This window comes from Oncorhynchus kisutch, linkage group LG30, assembly GCF_002021735.2.
Source record: "Oncorhynchus kisutch isolate 150728-3 linkage group LG30, Okis_V2, whole genome shotgun sequence".
In the NCBI taxonomy this organism is placed as follows: Eukaryota; Metazoa; Chordata; class Actinopteri; order Salmoniformes; family Salmonidae; genus Oncorhynchus; species Oncorhynchus kisutch.
This window is the reverse complement of record NC_034203.2, coordinates 9,487,736-9,498,538: the sequence shown is the minus strand read 5'-3', so window position 1 is coordinate 9,498,538 and position 10,803 is coordinate 9,487,736.

Sequence of the window (10,803 nt, the reverse complement as noted above, 5' to 3'; positions counted from 1 at the left end):
TTGAAACTTTCAAAGTTCTTGAAATGTTCTGCATTGACTGATCTTCATGTCTTAAAGTAATGATGGACTGTGCTTATTTGAGCTGTTCTTGCCATAATATGGACTTGGTCTTCTACCAAATAGGGCCATCTTCTGTATACCAGACCTACCTTGTCACAACACAATTGATTGGCTCAAACGCATTAAGAAGGAAAGAAAATCTGTAAATTAACTTTTAACGAGGCACACCTGTTAATTGAAATTCATTCCAGGTTACTACCTCATGAAGCTGGTTGATAGAATGCCAAGAGTGTACAAAGTTGTCATCAAGGCAGAGGGTGGCTACTTTGAAGAATCTCAAATATAAAATATATTGTGGCTCGTTTAACACTTTTTTTTGGTTAATACATGTTTCCATATGTGTTATTTCCTAGTTTTGATGTCTTCACTATTATTCTACAATGTAGAAGAAAAAAATGAAAAACATGTTCAAACTTTTGACTGGTATTGTAATTATGTGTGGGTATGATACAGAGGAGTAAATTCCAGACCAGAAGATGCGACTTGGGCAGAGTGGGATATACTCACTATGTCCCATCTTATGCTTCATTAGAAATCGAATGTTGCGTGTAATTTAGCCTCCACATGTCATCAAATGATCTAGACTACTTGGTCTCATTGGTGGACCAAATAGGCCATGTACCAGTTACTACATATAATGAACAAATGAAATTGTCAGATTTAACAAATTAGTTGAGTTTTGAGGGAAGGGGGATACCTAGTCAGTTGCAGAAGCGAATGCAAACAACTAAAATGTGTCTTAGGCATTTAACCCAACCCTTCTGAATCAGAGAGGTGCCGGGGGCTGCCTTAATCAACGTCCACATCATCGCCGCCCAGGGTGCAGTTGTTGGGGGTTAACTGCCTTTTTTCAAGGGCAGATTCTTCCCCCTTTCCTGTTTAGGGATTGGAACCAGCAACTTCTCGGTGACTGGCCCAAGGCTTTTAATTCAGTAGGCTACCATTTTGTCAATGTTTTACTCAGAAAACAATACTTTACAAATATGTCAATGTCCAACCTGAGTGTAATATGGTCATTTACATAAGGATACTGTTACATTTGGAATACACCTGTTCTGTTGCCATGCATTGTCCTGGTATCAATCGATTTTAAGTCATTAGAATTCTGTCATCTCTTGGATAGGCATAGGGTAGTGTAAAGCAATGGAAAACAGATTTCTGAATTAATTAATTGGAACATGTTCTCCTCCCCCCCCCCTCTGAAAACTTATTTTAACCCACAATAATATTAGTGATTTCTGACAGCAAGAGGCCAGAGGCTTTCTGGTAAGTCAGTATTTTACATGTTTATAAGCAAATATATCGAACATATAACTTTTGAATTGCCAATAAGTTGAAGGTGAGTGGGGGCAGGATATTACTGTAATGAAGTAACAATAGTATAGTATAATAATAGTATTATAATTCTGTAAACTCAGTATTTACCATGTGTGTACTTTCAAAGAAATACTTGATTAAATGGGTTGTGAAATGGAATATTTTTGTTTGTCACATTTTTTCAAACAAACATTCATCAAACAAACTTTGCCTCTTGCAGAGTGACAGGTGTACAATGGGTGAAAAATAGCATTTCATCAAGGTTCAACAAAAGTGATTGTTAATATTCTCTCATATGCTGTAGTGTAGTAGACCACCATTACTGATACTACCATTACGGACACTACTTTTATTAGTGACAAAGTTTAGAAGTCCACCTCTTATCAAATCGGAGAAGTAGACTGTAGACATGGTTCTTGATCAGTGATCAGCCTGCACCCAGTCAAGCCCAGCCTGCACCCAGCTCAATTTCCCATGCAAGAATTTTGCTAAGAAGTGGTATGAGTGGGCAGGGGAAAACTGAAAATTATATGTTATTGGCAGAGAAGTTTGGAACTCTCTTTCTTATTGGTGTATTAACTCATTTACAGCATGGTGATGTCACAATGGAAAGTCAAAACTCCCTCCCACCAAAAACAGGCAGACATTTCTGGCAATCTTTTTAAAGTGCTCTCATGTTAAAAAGGCATTATTATCATTTTCACAGTATTATTCCAAACTCATAGTGTGGAAATACACACAAAATATTAAGAACACCTTCCTAATGTTGACTCCAATGGTTCCCACAGTTGTGTCAAGTTGTCTGGATGCCCTTTGGGTGGAGGACAATTCTTGATACACACAGGAAATTGTTGAGCGTGAATAACCTTGCAGCAGCGCAGTTCTTGACACAAAATGGTGCGCCTGGCACTTACTACCATACCCCGTTCAAAGGCACTTACATCTTTTGTCTTGCCCATTCACCCTGTGAATGGTACACATACATAATCCATGTCTCAATTGTCTCAAGGCTTAAAAATCCCTCTTTAACCTCTTCTGGACAGAATGAAACATTTACATGTTGCAACATCTTTATTGACACAGACAGGGTTGAAGAGCACACAGCCTTTCTTAATGCTGTTAAGGAGGCCTCAACAAGACAACATAGACCAACAACACAGATAAGCCAAGTGTCAGTCAATTAATATTGTTATTTGTATAGCACGTTAAACCAATGATTTTGTCAGAAAAGGATTGACATAATTTCGAGCCGATTCTGACGCAAGCAAAGGTAAAAATGTCAAGGTACACTACATGACCAAAAGTATGTGGACACCTTCTTGTCGAACATCTCATTCCAAAATCATGGGCATTAATATGAAGTTGGTCCCCCCTTTGCTATAACAGCCTCTAGTCTTATGGGAAGGCTTTCCGCTAGATGTTGGAACATTGCTGCAGGGACTTGCTTCCATTCAGCCTCAAGAGCATTACTGAGGTCGGGCACTGATGTTGGGCAATTAGGCCTGGCTCGCAGATGACGTTCCAATTTATCCCAAAGGTGTTCGACGGAATTGAGGTCAGGGCTCTGTGCAGGCCTGTCAAGTAATTCCACACCGATCTCGACAAACCATTTCTGTATGAACCTCGCTTTGTGCATAGGGGCATTGTCATGCTGAAACAGAAAAAGGCTTTCCCCAAACTGTTGCCACAAAGTTGGACGCACAGAATCATCTAGAATGTAATTGTATGCTGTTGTGTTAAGATTTCCCTTAATTGGAACTAAGGGGCATAGCCCAAACCATGAAAAACAGCACCAGACCATTATTCCTCCTCCACCAAACTTTACAGTTGGCATTATGCATTGGGGCAGGTAGCATTCTCCTGTCATCTGCCGAACCCAGATTCTGCCAGATGGTGAAGAGTGATTCATCACTCCAGAGAATGCGTTTCCACTGCTCCAGAGTCCAATGGCGGCATGTTTTACAACACTCCAGCCGACGCTTGGCATTGCGCATGGTGATCTTATACCCCGTTTACGGTGTCGCATGGTGAAACACCACTTCCCATTCATTTTCAATGGAAGGAAAGCGGTGAGAAGCAGAGAGGGCGGGGGACCGTTGGGCATTGCGAACGCGGCGTAGGAAGGAGGCTGTGAAAAAGTTCAGCATTTCCCAACTTTTTAAATTTTACTCTGTTTTCTCCCCAATTTCGTGATATCCAATTGTTTATTAGCTACTATCTTGTTTCATCGCTACAACTCCCGTATGGGCTCGGGAGAGACGAAGGTTGAAAGTCATGCGTCCTCCGATACCCAACCAAGCCAACAGCTTCTTAACACAGCGCGCATCCAACCCGGAAGCCAGCCGCATCAATGTGTCAGAGGAAACACTGTGCACCTGGCAACCTTGGTTAGCGCGCAGTGCGCCCGGCCCGCCACAAGAGTCGCTGGTGTGCGATTAGACAAGGATATCCCTACCGGCCAACCCCTCCCTAACCCGGACGACGCTAGGCCAATTGTGCGACGGACCTCCCGGTCGCGGCCAGTTACGACAGAGCCTGGGCGCGAACCCAGAGTCTCTGGTGGCACAGCTGGCGCTGCAGTACAGCGCCCTTAACCACTGCGCCACCTGGGAGGCAGCATTTCCCAACTTTATGGAAATCACCAGTGGCGGTTGGTATAAATATTAGTTCAGAACCTAGCTATGAACCTCAGCTATCATAGCCTGTTCTATCGATGTCAAAACAGTCTGAATGGCAATAATGAAGCCTATGGATTGAGTAGAATATAATATAACTTTATTGTGCCAAGGATGCAAGTCCTATATACTGTACATGTAGTTATTACCAAGCATGAGATCCCCACATTGTAGCCTGTACATTGAATATATTCACTGATCATGTGCTCTACCTTGGCAAATAAAGGTGCGGTTCAGGTATGAGACATTGTGAGACATTCTTTTTCAGACATATCCAATACCAGGAGTATCAAACTCCAGTCTTTGAATGATGCTGTCTGCATGTATGTATTACAATTATAAACTTCAACAGTGTTTACCAATCCCGGTCCTGGGACATCAATGGTTGCACAATGTAACTATGCAATAGACTAGAAACGTGGTGTAACTAGTGAAAGGCTGATTTGTAATTCTTATATACAGAAACAGAATTTAAAAAACAGTACACTACACTTCCTACGCATCATGTAAATACTCTAAAACCGGTTCATCTCAATATCAAACTCCCTTCATCCGCATTGATCTGAGGACACAGGATAGGTGTAGTATTTCATCAAATCAGAGACTTACTTTCAACCAGTTGAGAATGTGAAACGCTTTCTTGAAAGAAGTTCGTTATCCAAGTAATATAAATACATAATGCATGCATTAAAAATATTATCATTGTAAATACACGTTCAATCTGTACTTCAATGTACATCTGGTGTGCATTATAAAAACAGGAAGAAAGAGGAGGAGGGTAGAGAGGTATAAGAAGGAGCGCAACAGACAGAAAGGGGAAAGCGGTATGAACAGAGGAGCAGGGAAGAAAGCATATGATTAATGAATCACAGTGCTACCCTAATATTATCTGAGTTTATCACAATTACATAATAATGTCTCTAGTGGTGTCTCATAACAGTCTTGGGCCCCCAGTTGGCCCGAAGGTTATCTTATGAGCGGGTGAGATGGTGATGATGGGATAGGGGGTTGGCACCCTCTCTCACATCAAAACGTACGTGCAAACGAGCCTTGTGTTTTTTTTTTCTTCGAACACTGTCAGTCATCATAATCATCAGGAGGTGAAATGCAAAACTGACCTTGTATCATTAACTCTGGGACTACTACATCTCTATCTGTATTTCAACATAAAGCATCTCTTTAATAATACTTCCTGTTGACCCGACCAAGTGACCTCTCACCTCTGATCATGCTGTGCTCTCTATGTGTCAGCTAGTTCAGATGTGGGAGGGGTTCACTGACACAGCTGATATAACCTAGAGGATTTGGGGAGAAGGGGGGAGAGGGATGAAGTGAAGGAGAGAAACTGTAATTGAGAAAATACGGTAGTTAAAGAGACAATGTTCAACAGGAATCTGTGTGTGTGGTCTCACCTGGTGTCCACACTAAATAGCTGCAGAGTACTTTATACTCAAAAACATGCATGAAAACATGAGGACAAACAATATAGCGTAGTTATATAAATATAAATAATGAAGTGTCTTTACTATTCTCCATGGTTGGCCCTCTTGCCTATTCTTTGAAGGTGGAAGGAGCCACAGTTATACACCTGAGCCTGCTTACTGCACAACACAATCCATCAATCAGATTGATACACGAGTGTGTAGGTGCACTCTCATTGAAGATGGTTTGGACCTTTGGGGGATCCAGAGAGTTGAAAATGACAGGTGAGGATGAGAGGGATATTCTGTGTCCATGTTTTTATGCTCATGGCCTCCATGGCTAAGGAGAGATATTCTCTTCTACCATGTATCAGTTATCTTCTGTCTGTGAACCTCCTTTGTTCTTTAGTAAGAGAGTTATTAATGATCTATGATAGAGTCAGTCGATGAATACCACAGCTCCTTTGTTTCCCCCAGTCCTCTCACTACACCCTGTCCCTAGTGCCCTCATTTAACCTCACTATGTAAAAGTGATAGTTACACATTTACTTAAGGTTGTAGTTACCTTTGAGGATTATTCAGTCAGAAACCCCAAATTTGCGCTTGTTTACTTAGCTACAGCCACCTACAGGGAAAAACATCATATGGATGTTACATCACCATCTAAAGACAATTTCATCCTAATTCTTTTTTTCCCTCAGTTTCTCTTCCCAAGATAGACGGAGAACTTTCCGGAGACCCACTGGACCTAAAGATGTTCAACGCCACAGACTGGGTCAGTCAGTCTAAATTCTGTTTCAAAGTTGTCTCAATGTTTTCTCAATGTTGTCTCTGTTCCTGTATGGATATTGTAACCTACAGTACATTCTGTTATAGCTATGCTAACAATGCTACATGCTCACGCCGTTTCTGTATGACTACTGTAGCAATGTTGATGTTACACATACTGATATTACACAGGAAGCTGAAATGTTCTGACTTGAATTGGAGTTGTTTTTGCTCAAAAAAGTTTGCCTGACTTCATATATTTTTCTGTCATGACTACAACACAAAGCATATTGACAGGTGGTGGCAGCCGTGGGATCCTTTCTGTTATAGCTATGCTCAGAGTGCGAATTCTCAATTCAAAAAAAAATATGGGCCTAATCATAAAGACAGAATTTAATGGTAAAAATGAATGACCATTTAATGTGGGATGAACACAACCAGTCTCGATGCTTTCATCTGATTGTCAAACAAATCACTTCAAAAAGTAGGCTACCAGTGCATGTTTGTCCACTCCAATATAATCCAAACAGTGCAATGCATGTATCCTCACGCTTTTTGATGAATGGAAATAGACATCTGTATGCCTAATGACATTTGGCGATTGCCATTGATTAGGCCTACATTAAGTGATGCGCCTTGCTGGCCAATTTACTAGGTTAGGCTACAATGTGTAGGCCTATTACCATGAACCTCAAATAGGCCCACCGGTAGCCAGTGATATATTGGTACAAAAATAGGTGGGTAAAGTCTGATTGCCGGTTGCGGTGACAAAAGGAACGCACCAAATACTTTCAATGCATTTTTCTGAAAAAGGTGGGTAATTGTACACACATGAACACATACAGAACAGGTAGCCTACATTCAACATAATACAGGAGTTGAATCTAAACATGTTTCCACCCTAGCCCATGAGTTGTCCATAATTTTTTATTTTTTTTATTTGTCTGTTTCTTCATCATTGTAAACAAATTCTTATTTACAATGACGGCCTACCCCGGCCAAACCCTAAAACCAGACGACACTGGGCGCCTTCCTATGGGACTCCCAATCACAGCCGGTTGTGATACAGCCCAGGATTGAACCAGGGTCTATAGTGATGCCTCTAGCACTGAGATGCAGTGCCTTAGTCCACTGTGCCACTCGGGAGCCCTCAGGAGTCTTCACAAATCCTGTGACATAAAACACTGTCTTATGTCCATTACATGAATTACATTTATGACAGTGTTATTTGTAATTATTAAGCATTTAACAATTTAATTAGAACATTGCATTTAAACCCTGTACAATTCCTGGATCTTGGAGATCTCAATGCAGTGTACCTATGTCAACATAACATTTCATTTTGTTTCATTGTGAAATCAGTTCTCACGGCCACACAAATCCAAGATAATGTAGGCCTATTGCTGGATCCAATCCCCAAGCTGACAAGGTAAAAAATCTGTGGTTCTGCCACTGAGCAAGGCAGTTAACCCACTGTTCCCCGGGCGTCAAAGACGTGTTGGTTGATTAAGGAAGCCCCCCGCACCTCTCTGATTCCGAGGGGTTGGGTTAAATGCGGAAGACACATTTCAGTTGAATACATTCAGTTGGACAACTGACTAGGTATCCCCCTTTCCCTATGCCATTGCAAAATTGAATGCTTCTAACCGAAGAAAAAAAAGTAAACTATACTGTAGGCCTACTGTTATGGATTGGATGCGCGCGCATTGATTGGTGTCTTGCTGTAGGCTAGTTGTCTAGTGATATTGGCGACCATCATCACCTGATCCAGGAAAGAAACCAAACATTGATAGAAAATAATAAAGCTAAATAAATGGTCTACTTCTTCTGGCCACGGCGAACACCAGTACCAGCATGCAACTGAAAAACAAAGCAATGAGCGCTTTAAACAGCTGACTGACAAAAAGCAAACAATGATAAATCAAAGAATAAATCTAATATATCAGAATAAAGGGATAGGCTATTTTTTAAATCAATGGATCATGGCAAACAAATGGCAAAAATGAGCAAGTACAAAGGAAAATCGATGCGTAAAGGAGCTCAGCTGAGGTCCAAATCAGCACTACTGAGTGGACAGCACCGTGGACAGGGAGACAGTTTATGTAGCCACATTTAAAGGGAGATAATGTCTCATTCAGGGGAGCTGAGCCCCCCCTGGCTCCCCCGTAATTTGCACCCTGGCTATGCTAACAATGTTATATACTAAGACAAGAACACAATCCCTTCCATAAGCATATGTGCCAGACTGTTTCTGCATTCAGCAATGTTACATCATTGCTTTGGCAAGATAGCAAAAAAAGATGGCTAAAGCAGACTGGCATTCAGGCTACCTGTCTGAATCACCTTTCGCCTGTCAGATGGGGATGACAGTTTTCAAGGGGGTCCCTGATGTTGCTTAACACCAATGATTGTGAATCCTAGATTCTGGAGGAGCCTACAGACTAAGAGACAGCCCTCTACAATCCCATAATGCCCATGCAGGTGCTCCCCAAGGTCAACCAGGAAGTAAATCTAGCAAAGGACATGGTAAAGTATCCGTAGTATGCTCACTCTTACCTCTCTACGTCTACATACCTGTTAAATATACTGTAGCCTTATTTTCTCATTTACTTTTCAGGAGCTGTCTGAGTTGACGTTAAGAAGTCTGAGGACATTTTTCAAAAGCATATTTCTTTCTTTCCTTGAGTATTGATTTGTATGTGAATGGATAGGTTGAATGCATAATGTTTGACTGACCATATGCTGTCTGTCTGTCATAAATCGTCATATGAGATTGGGATTGTTTGCCAGTTCCCCTTCTCGTCGGCTGTACAGAGGACAAATGTGGTTGTCCGGAGGCTGGGGAGAAGGGCATGGACACCTACCTCAAGGAGGCGCCAGAGGTTGTGGCCAGCCTCTGCAGAGAGGACACATATTAGTGAGACCCTTATCTTACCAACTCTTACCAGGGAGCAGCTTGCCATAACATGTATTTCTATTCCAGTACCCAACCTGTATGTGGACTGTCAAGACAGGCTTTGGAAACACTTCAAATGATATAGACATTATTTCAGGGTAACTGACTATAACCCATATTTACTCTTCTTTTTTCTTCTTTTAGTATCGGAGAGCTTTACCGAGACACTGGAGTCTAGGTTTCAGAGTCATAACCCTGGCCCATAGCCAGCTGGAGGCCAAACTCTCCTGGCCAAACTCAGAATGGGCTGAATACTGTAAGTGGCAATTTTGCAGTAGCAAGTTGACTTTGAAAAGGTAAAAGAGGAGACTTGACTTCCAGGATCTGGTGGAAGTAAACATCTTTTCATACAGAGCTTTGGGAAACAAGTGTTCACGTGAAAATGCAACGACTAATAAGCAGCTGAGGCTAAAAAAGCCAAGGCCACTAGCGTTGTGTAGTAAAACATGGCTAAAAGGCATGGCTCAAAGGCCAAGTCTCAAGATGATATAGTCATTCTGAATTACGAATACATGCATCGTTACAGACGTTGGTTGATATGAAACTGATACAACTTCAAAATTGAACAACGAGAACAGTGAGACATTGGCTACTTTAGGGTACAGAGTGAAATCCAGCAGTTTAGTTCAAGATTGGTTGTCAGTTCCTGAAGCCTAGAATTCCGTGTCCTGACATCTGATACAAAGGTACATGGAAAACACTTGTAGACTTTTGATGATTATAAGCATAAACATGTGAGGACGTGGTCGTTGTCGATCTTGTTCGTCTGGATCGGCCCACACAATACAATGTGCCGAACCAATCACAGTAATGAGAACTAGCTTATTTCCTGTTGGAAGATTCAAGACATTTGTAACCTTGAGTTTGCTAGACTCCTTTTTACCTAGGATACTTTTTGTTGTTGTTGTTGTTGTTGTTGTATTGTCTGTTTTCTATTCCTGTCATGGATCTTATAGAGACCAATATGGAGTTCCTTGGGCTCGTAATCATGCCAAACAAGTGGAAGGAAGAGACTGACAGGGCTTTAAAAGACCTACGACTTGCAAACGTTCGCACTGTGATGGTTACTGGTGAGTAAGGCAATCTTATACACAGTCTTCACTCACAGTAAAACATGTTGAGATTGATGTACACAGGCAGACCAAAAGGTCAGTGCCACATTCCATCCCTCTATTTGGACAACTGAAATGAAAGGACTGTAGCGAGTACCTGTAGTGCCTCCTGTAACCATCCTGTGTAGACTGGGTTTGTGAGACCTTGATAGTAAACCCTTATGGATAATATGGCTGCGTTTACACAGGCAGTCTAATTCTGACTTTTTTACACTAATTGGTCTTTTGTCCAATCTGATCAGCTCTTTTGACAATAATTGGGCAATAGATTAGAAATGAGCTGCCTGTGTAAACACATCCTATGTCACATTGTAGTACAGCATTATTTGATGGTAGTTTCTTCTCTGGGTGGTTCTGTAGTTGGCACTGCAGCCCGCAATACTCGCCCACATGGCTCCCGACCAGAAGACTCAGCTGGTGGAGTGTTGAGTGAGTCTCCTCTTCAGCACCAACCATATGAGCACAAGATGTTGAAAATACGTCCTTTCAACGTC